The sequence below is a fragment of the Terrapene carolina genome, unplaced genomic scaffold (genome assembly GCF_002925995.2).
Source record: "Terrapene carolina triunguis isolate 2854851 unplaced genomic scaffold, T_m_triunguis-2.0 Scaffold21, whole genome shotgun sequence".
NCBI lineage: Eukaryota > Metazoa > Chordata > Testudines > Emydidae > Terrapene > Terrapene triunguis.
In genome coordinates, this window is record NW_020664372.1 from 40,233,052 (window position 1) to 40,243,245 (window position 10,194).

Here is a 10,194-nt window from a genome sequence, read left to right on the forward strand (position 1 = left end):
TGCTGTTTTAAATGGTATTTGCTCTAAAAATATAGTTTAGTCTGTCACTATCTTCCACAGATTTTTGGGGTTGTGCAATTTCCCCCGCCCCCCCATCTTTGTCATTTTGACATATTTCAAAGAAAAAAGTCCCCCAAAGTTAAGCGTCTAAAATCGATATTTAAGCCCTTGAATTAGTGACCCAACTTTCAAAAGCACTGAACACCCAAACTTTTACTTCAGTGGGAGCTGTTGGATGCTCAGCACTCTTGAAAACCAAGCCACTCACTAAGATATAGACTTAGGAGCCTGTCTTTTAGAAAATCTTGATCTTGTTATTTTCATGAATTGACCTATGATCTATTCTCTTTAGTCTCTAAGAAAAATGAAGTCATATCTACTTTGGAAACATGGGGATCAAAGCCAAAGATCTAGCAGAACCAGATGTTATGACCCATAACAGAGAGTACACAGATGACGGGAGGACATATGGCATACACATTCTTCCCTAGTCTGATGGTCAGCATCAAGATAGCTATTTGGCTTTTTTCATTATTTGTTTCTGGATCCAGTCAGGGTGGGAGTTTGCTGCCTCTTTGATTTTTCTTTTTCTTTTTTTTAAGAAATGCATGGATCCCTTTTCTTTCTGCTGCTTTTTTCAGGCCTTCCTATCCACCCAGAGAAGGATCCAGCTACTCTCATAATTTATGGGGAAATTTCACATTTTTGGGAAAGGTTCTTTCCCAAACCTGCAGGGATGCACTTTTCCAGTTAATTCTTTTATAGACAAGATGGAATTCCATCATTTTTACACAGTCTCACCAAATGGGAAGAGATCTAGTAATTATAGTAAGAATTTTTAAAAAACAAAAACATTTTTTTCCTCCAAGTCCAAACACTTGATATTGGATTCCTGCAAGAGATACACCCTTGTGCTTCAAGAAGCACACTGAAAAGAACCATGTGCATCATTTCATACTCACTTGTTGTAGTCTATAGATTTTAAAAAACAAGGGACATGGCCATTAAGAATTGTACACATGAAGAGAGTGGAAATCCACTTTAACAGGTAAAAATTGGGTATGACTTTTCCACCCAAAGGGAATTCACATCTTTTCACATTACAATCCAAACGAGAAAAAGGAAGTAAGATGAGATCTCTAAAGGAGATAACAGCCATGCAACCTGGAGGAGAGAAGACACTGCATGTGGCTGCATTATCCTGTGTCCTACACATTGAAAGGGGAGCACTCCCTGGCACACAGTTTTGGTGAGATGATGAAAAAGGGAGAGCTTATGCTTTGGTACGTGCCTGCAAATAAGAAAAAAGACAAACTGAAAAATAGTCTGAGACTGTTTTAAAATTCCCCCTATGCCAGAATCAGCAGGCTTGATACCTTTCTCCAGTCTTACCTCCCCTAAAAATACCTGACTCCTAATAGCCACAGCTATTGTCAAACAGAACGTTAATTCTACTAGTCCTCAAGAACCAGACATTGGGTCCAAAAAGAAATCAATCTTTGTCTACATGGTCAATCAGTAGTTATCTGCCCTGCTGGACCCAGCAAATCTATTCAGGAATCTCTTGACCGCAGGAGATTCAATATGGGATTGTAACAGTGCGAGACTCACCGCCGCGGCGCCTCCTGCTGGTCGTCTCAGGGAATCAGTTTCCAGCCTCCGGAGCGCCCCTTGTTGGCCGGTGTCGCGCTACCGCTGGCCCCCGTGTCCCTCCCAGACCCTGGTGCCCCTTTCACTGGGTGCTGCCCCCTGGCAGTACCCCCACTGTTTCTCTGGGTCTCCCCACCCAGAGGGACCCCACCCACTATCCCCACCTCACCTCAATATTTGGCCACTGCCAGTCACCATCTAGCCCCCACTCACTGGGGGAGACTGCAGTGTCTCAGCCAGTCATCACAGGCAAGGGGGGTTTGGACCTGCTGCCTCTGCCTACCCGTGGGCTGCCCTCTGCAACCCCAGTACCCAATTGGCCTTAGACTAGCCTGCAGCCTGGGGTTTTCCAGGCCGGAGCTCCCCAGCTCCCTGGGCCTTCCCCCAGCCCTGCTCCACCCAGGTACCTTCTCAACTCCCTTGCAGCCAGGCCCGTCTCCCTCTACAAGCAGAGAGAGTGTGTCTATGCTCCTGGCGCAAAGCCTTTTTATAAGGGCCGGCTGTGGTCTGTTTGGGTCGTGGCTCCCAGCTGTGCCTACTTCCCCAATCAGCCTGGGAGCTGCGTGCCCCAGCCACAGCCCTCTGCTGGGCTGTTCCAAGCCCCTCAGGGCAGGAGCGGGTCACCACCCCACTACAGGGATCCATTTCTAGGCGGAGTTGGGGACACAATTAAATAGTCACTTTGTCATTGTTTGACTGTATTACTACTAAGGGTATGTCTACACTACAGGATTAATCCGAATTTAGATAATTCGAATTTGGGAAACAGGTTGTATAAATTCGATTGTGCGCGGCCACACTAAGCACATTAATTCGGTTTTTAACCACATTAATTCGGTGGTGTGCGGCCACACTACCTCATTACTTTAACCACAGTAATTCGGTGGTGTGCGGCCACACTAACCCTAATTCGAATTAACAAAATCGATTTAGGCGCTACTCCGCTCGTCGAGGTGGAGTACAGAAATCGATTTTAAGTGCCCTTTAATTCGAATTAACTGGCTCTGTAGTGTGGACGGGTGAAGGGTTAATTCGGATTAACGCAGCTAAATCCGAATTAAAGTCGTAGTGTAGACCAGGCCTTAGCTTCATTTTAGCAATCAGTATTCAGTTTGTCCCTACACTTCCATCAATACCTCAGCAATTAATACTGTCTCTGGAGATGGCATACATGCATATCAATGTATATGTTGGCAGCAGATGAATAAAGAGTGTGGAAATAAGGGGAAAAGCCTGGGCCGTAGGCAGGGGTTTTACTAGCATTGTGTTGATTTATCACTATATGTATCTAATGTGGTACCTGTGGGACAAAATCTGACAGGCACTTACCCTGGTGTGCAGGAATGGGGCTGTACAATGTGTCTCCTCTTTTGTGTACCCTGCCCAGAGCCCTGTCAGAATTATAGTACCTGTGCACTGGGACCTACATTACACTGAAAGGGTAGGTGGAGTCAAATCCTCAACCTCTTTCTGCATGGCCTGCAGAGTAAGGGGAAACGTGCTGCCCCTTGTGATGGAGTAAAGCAATGGTGCATTCCTCCTGCACTGAGGAGCTTGTAGAACTGATGAATGAAATTGTTTTTAATTGTTCACTTTATTAATGTAACTTCATAAGTAAAGTTTGATGAATGAAACAACATTCATTCATAAAACCGGTTACCCCAATAACTGGCTAATTGTCAATTAAGATGTTTGTTAAGAGCCATAGCTGTTCAGCCAGTTGCCTTTGTAAATTTCACTATCAATCCAATTCCTGCTTAAATCACTGAGGGTACATCTACACTTACCGGAGGGTCCGGCGGCAGGCAATCAATGTTCTGGGATCAACTTGTCGCGTCTAGTGAAGACGCGATAAAATCGATCCCTGATCGCTCTGCCGTCGACTCCGGAAATCCACCGCGGCAAGAGGCGGCAGCGGAGTCGATGGCAGCGCGGCAGCGGTCGACTTTCCCCTGTCCTCACAGCCAGGTAAGTCGACCTAAAATACGCAACTTCAGCTACGGTATTCACGTAGCTGAAGTTGCGTATCTTAGGTCGAGCCCCCGCTGTAGTGTAGACCCAGCCTAAGACTTGCACTGTTTCAGCATTGTAACTTCTGTTCACTGTTTGCCATCCACTACACTTGTCTATATTGTAACTTCTGTTCACTGTTTGCCATATTGTAATTCAAACCCCATTTTAAAACGCTTACTCCATTTTGCAAACCCTGCTGCAACCTTCACGTTTGCAAACCCTGCTGTAATCTTATTAGTTTAGTCTAGATGTGTGAATGAGGTATGTATGGATGATGGAATCAACCTCCAGCGCCAGCCTGTCCGATGAAACAGAGTTCAAACACCAATGGCTGAAGATGCAGACAAGAGCCCTAACAAAGTAAGAAGAGTCCACCCTAAAAAGAAAAGAACAAAGATACAATAGAAGGAAGATCAAAACCAGGTCCGAGGCTGAAAGTCACGTCTGCAATTGATGGGTGATCAATCACCAAACCCAGAGGCAGCGTGACACAGCAAGACCTATAGACTCTGGATTCAAACTAAAGCCTACAAAAAGGATGGGTGAGATGGAAGACTTTGGAGAGTAACATTCTGCTGCCAACATGGAAGGGCATCAGTGCATGCCCAACAGAGACCCAGCCCTTCCCTGTGCCTGGCTTTCCTGGCCAGTTAGCCGCCACAAGCTACGAACCCAAGCGACAAACTCAAGCTACATTCAGGACTGGTAACTATCTAGCAGCTGCAGAACATTTGATGTGTGTGTGTATATATATACATAGGTATTAGAGATTAGTTATTGGTCATAAATCAAATTGTGTTATCATAATAAATGTGGCATCTTTGTCTTGCCCCCTAAAACGATCCTGTGTAGTTTTGTCTGCATAACAAGCTCCCCCTGGGGCAGCACAACTTGGTCCACATCACCTCTAATGCTGGGCTGTGCCTTATATGTACCATTTAGCCCTGGGTGAATTAACGCAATCAAATCAATAACATCCCTAAATTAAAAATGCAGTATTATCTTACAAAATATGTTCAGGCAACAGGCCACACAATAGTGTGACAGAATGTTAGTTGACACTAGGCCGGGGTGTGGGGAAAGGAGAATGGGGGGAGAAGCGTGAATGAAAAGTCCCCTAAACAGAGCCATCCACATTCAGGCACCAGGATGGAGAACACAATTTAGAGAACTGAAGCGATGTTAAAAATATCCAATCAAACAGATCTCAGAACAAACAGGATGGTAAGAAAGGAGAAAGCCTGGAATACAGGATAAATGGTGAAGGTGACAAAGCCAAGAAAAGGTATATTCTTCCCATACTCCTCACCAAGTGCACAAGGACAAATCAAAAGCAGGGACAGGTAATACAAGTTCTGTATAGTTCTGGTGCCCAAGGCCTAAATTCCTAGAAGTGTCCCAATAATTTTGGATGCCCAACTTGAATTACCTAGTAGATAATTTTCTTACATGCATCAGAAAAAATGCTAATGTGCTATATGTAATAGAAACAAAGAAGGAAGGTCTGAAGTCAACCGGTGCCCACTTCCCAGCAACCACAGAAAATGAGTAGGTGGGATTAACCCATGTAACCAAAGATATGTAAAAATTAACAAGCAACATCCTTGCTAATATGCCTTTGAGACAATTCCCTCCCCATCATCCCAAATTCAGTGATCAGTTTAATCCTGTGTATGTGCACACACACAAAATTCCACAATTAGGAATCTTATTCCATTTAGACCCTGAGATGTTATGGATGTCCAGGTAATTGTCCATTTTTCCCACTGAATTCTAGTGATCTGGATTCTACTTCTAAGACAGAGAATTCCAAATGTTGATTACCCTGTGAAGAACAAAAAGCCCTTCCATCTAGTTAACCTGCCTTCAAGCAATCCCATTTGTTTTCATTGTAGGCATAAATACAATATTAAGTGAAAGTTGCCATCAGTTTTATGATTAACAAAGACTAATCAATGTTGCCGTCTGCATGGGCTAAGTTTTGTTTTTTCTTCAGACCCTAGCATACTTCCAGAAACTATGTTCTAGCTAGTTAAATTATTTTCCTCTCTAAAGACAGATGTGCAGATTAGCTAATTGAATCTCGGATATAGATTTTTGTATGTGTTGCTTTCACTGTACTGTGCAAAGATAATCTTTCTGTGGTTTTCAAGCAAAACCAGAGTAACGTAATGCCAGGAAACAAGATGCCAGAAATATGAGTTAGGACTGTTACCAAAAATTTCCAAGAGAAAAAAAAAAAGAATGAATTCAGCTTCAAAATCAGCTCCCCCAACAAGAAGAGTAAACTACTTTCCCGCTTGTCATTCTACCCTCAGACGATTAGCTGAGATTTAACCATAACTTAACCTCCCCCCACACCTATTTCTACATATAAAGACTTTAGAAAGGGTTTAAAACCTGCAGTTTCTCTTTTATATTAATAATGCTGGTGTATCTCATCCTGAATTTGGTTGATTTACCAGTTCAGTAGGAATAGTTCATCTTTGATTTAACATCTCTATGGAAATTATTCCCAAATTTTATAAGTGGAGAAGTTTTGTAGGAACATATTAATAGGCTTGGAAAGATTCTATTTTAATCAATAAATGTCAATAAACCTTGATTTTGCCATACACATACACACCAACAAAAATATTTTGATTGATAATAATCAAAATTTACAAATAGGCAAAGCAAGAAAAATGCTGCTTCAGAACTTATTAGAGTTTGATTTAAGAATATTCCCTTGTATATTTTCACCATGTAATGGTGACAATTTGTGTTTTAAAGTTTTAACTTTGAGTCTTAACCTCTATTGTCATTAAATTATTATCTGATCTCCATAATTTCCCACAACTGTGAACATTTAAATTGATAAAAATACTTAAAAATAAGCACTGATATCCATTGAAATTATTTTTAAAAAATTGAATTTTGCCAACCCTACATACTAAGCTTGACTCAAGAATTTCATCCTATTTCTGAAGCCACTTCCAGAAGGAGAAAAGTCACCAAAAGTTAAAAATACCACCAGAATTCCACAGCAAAAAAGGCAGTACAAATCAATGTATGCTTGCATTCCATAGAAATAAATCTCTTAGAACTGGTTGAAATACATGGATGAAAATGCAAAATTTGGAAAAAGTTAGTAGCATTTCAACATATTTCCCCTCATTTTCCAATCAACTATAGAGCTGCTTAAATTTTTTCAAGATTTCAAAAACAAATTTTCTTCACCCTTTGTGACCAACTCTAGAAATTTTTGGCATGATGAAAAAAATGGGCAAAAATCAATATCTGAATTGTACAGGGTGCTAAACTCATGTAAAGAAATTGCCAGCCTAAAAGTTATCTGTTTACTATGCAAATTAACCAGCATCTAGGAGAACAGTAATAAACCATGTGACAAGCCTATCCAGGCCTGCATTTGCATGGGACAGCCTAGGAGAAAGCTCACAGTCAATTGAGGCACTGAGGAGATTATGCAACTTTCTAACACATGTATTCAACAGGGAGTGCACTGCCTGATTAGTCAAAGAAAGGCACAAGTTAAAGCAGCCTGAGGACTGGCCTACCACAGAGTGGCATCAGGATCAAGAGAGTGCAAAGGGTAGGTTTACACCTCCAACCCTCCCACAGCTGCACCAAGCCCTCCTTGGCCATTGCTGACCCAATTCATGAAAGTATCTGAAGCCTGATGACAAAGGATATCCCTCACAACAAAATGATCACTCAGGAGCCAACATCAAGCTTCTTGTAAGAAACGATCAGGGGACTACTTTGTTTTTCAGAGACCAAGGGAAGGAGGAGTTTTTTGAGCCCTCCAGACCTTCTGGTGGCAAGACTGAACATGGCAAGCTTTGAAAAAAGTTTAAATAATGTCCTCTAACCATAGAAAGGCCATTGAACTTTTAAGGATGTGCAGTTGACTGATTTAATGAGTAAGAGATACTGATAGCATTGAACAGTGCTTTGATTCATTACGAAAAACTGTTGCTTGAATAACAGCCAGACTCCAAGGGAGTATATGGATCCCCTTGAGAGCATATATCCAAGGACTAAACCCTTATAATTGATTAATTCACATATCCCCATTCGTAACACGTGGTGTTTGTTTCATCTCAGAGGGAGTGGGAGGAAAGGGATTGGCATCTGCTCAGCAGGCAGGCTACCGTGAGCACATCAAACTTGTCCTCCACTAGCTACACTGGTTTCCCAAAGATTTTTAATCAAGTTCAAGGTCTTGGTCCTTATCTTCAAAGCACTCCATGGCATCTAAAAGATCTCCTAAAGCTCCAGAATGAAGACAGTGGTTGAAAATTTCATTCCTTGGGCACAGTGGAACTCTCTACAACAAGGTTAAAGCTCATCTGTACAGGAAACAGACCTTTCTCAGAGGCTGGTCCAAGCATGTGAAATTATTTCCTCCAGGAACAATGGACCATCATAAACCTCACTGCCTTATGCTTTGAGTGCAAGGTGCATACCTTTGACCTTGGCTTCTCTAACAAATATATATCATAGCAGTACATACATTGAAAAACATGAAACAAAAACAACTCCACTGCCCAGAAGAAACAACATGTGACAGACGTTAGTCATATTGCTTAATGCATTACTGAAAGACATTCAGGTATTACGGTGATGAGACTCTTGCTATTTTGGATCATCTCAAAAAGGTAGCGAAGCAGAAGTGTATGGCTCCTTTAAGTGTATGTTCCTACTTAAAACCTTTATTTTTGCTACCATAACATAAATGAGCTGAAATACCATTTATCCTGTTTATTTAGGCCATTCAGCGTCTAGCTCTACAGCTGAAATGTGTTGTCGTTTTATATATATCCAGATTGCCTTTTTAAAGCAGGGAAGAGCCATGTTGCTGATCAGTGGACCACAGAGCTTGCATAATGCAGGTTATTGTGGTAAAGAGGAAGTTACATTTTTACTCAGAAAATCAAACAGGAAGTGGGAAGAACAGAATGAGCAGGGAAGTATAAATTTTGTAAAGACATTTTTCTGTCTACCAAGTGCAACGTTTGTGCAAAACTGAATGAGCTTCCTTATTCGTTCTTCAGTGGACATGACATATACAGACTTCAAAGTACAAAGGTTTGTATTATGTGAGAAATAAGGGTCAGCTAGAGCTGCACAGAGCCCCAACAGCATTGAAACTTCTATATGAGCAAGAAATTATAGCTTCATTTGTTCATATTCCCCATCTTTCCACTCCTATGTGTTAGCATTGTCATCACCTACACATCTGGACCTGACTCTGAGTGAAGTGAAAGGCATGTCACAGCCTGACTTTTCAACTGCACATGACACCTACACTGTGTGGCACACCTCAGTCACAACAATATTATTATAGGCCTTTTGCTGTATTTGAGAGATATTGCGTGACCTGTGTGGCAGACGACAGTCACCTTTGCTTTTTATTTACTATTTACAAAATAAAAACCACACCATAAAAAGAGAAGCTGATTCTGTGCTCTAGGCCCACAAAACCAGAGAGAACTCACTATCCCACATGTTATACCTTGGAAAAGTTACAAAAGGAGCAGGTTTCCCTTTAAGCTTCTTTCGCTGCCTTGCCAGAGTCAAGCACAAACATGGCCTGCTGCAGTGCCTCAGGGAGAAAGGGAAGCCCAGAATAAGGTGACTCAGCCCCAGAAAGCCACTCAAAAAAATTCAGCACAAGCTCCAGCCAAATTAAAGTCCTGCTGTACCAGAAGTATATCATCTAGTCTTTGTTTTGGATTCAACAATCCCTTTCTTAAAGCACTCCATCATGGAGGCCTGTCCACCCTGCCAGAAGCTATGGTGACAAAAACTAAAATGGCAGGCTCTTCAGCAGGTGGGTTGTCTCTAAGTCCTCAGAAAAGGTCAGAGTTGTGCCTCCATGCTGTCTGAAGATCCAGGATAAAACCTGTGGACACTACTGTGCTGGAGAAAGCATTCAGAAATAAGCTTGACATACTTTATATATCTTACAGGATTTTATGAAAATAGTAAGGGTAGGAATAAAACTGAGTTCTGTGTGCAGAAGGTTTTCACCCGCAACCAAGTATAGTCTGCTCACCGCCATCTCTCTCCTCCTTTATGAAGAACTAAAATGGGAGGGTGGGGGATGGATTTCTTAGGACTACCGCACAGGACAAGGAAGCAGGACACCTGGATTCTAGTCCCTAGTATGTCACAGGCTTACTGATTCACTTGCTTGGGTAAATAATGGTTACCTAACTCACTGTAGCTTTATACTAGGGTTACCATACGTCCGGATTTTCCCGGACATGTCCGGCTTTTGGGGGCTCAAATCCCCGTCCGGGGGGAAATCCCCAAAAGCCGGGCATGTCCGGGAAAATCGGGAGGGAGGACTCGGCCGGGGTCGGCGGTGCGGGGCCGGGCCGGGGTCGCGGGCATGGTGCCGGGCCAGGAGCCGGGCCGGGTGCGCAGTGCCGGGCCGGGGGCCAGGCCGGGCCAGGAGCCGGGGTCGCAGTGCCGGGCCGGGCTGGGCGCGGGGCCGGGCGGGGAGCCGGGGGCGTGGTGCCG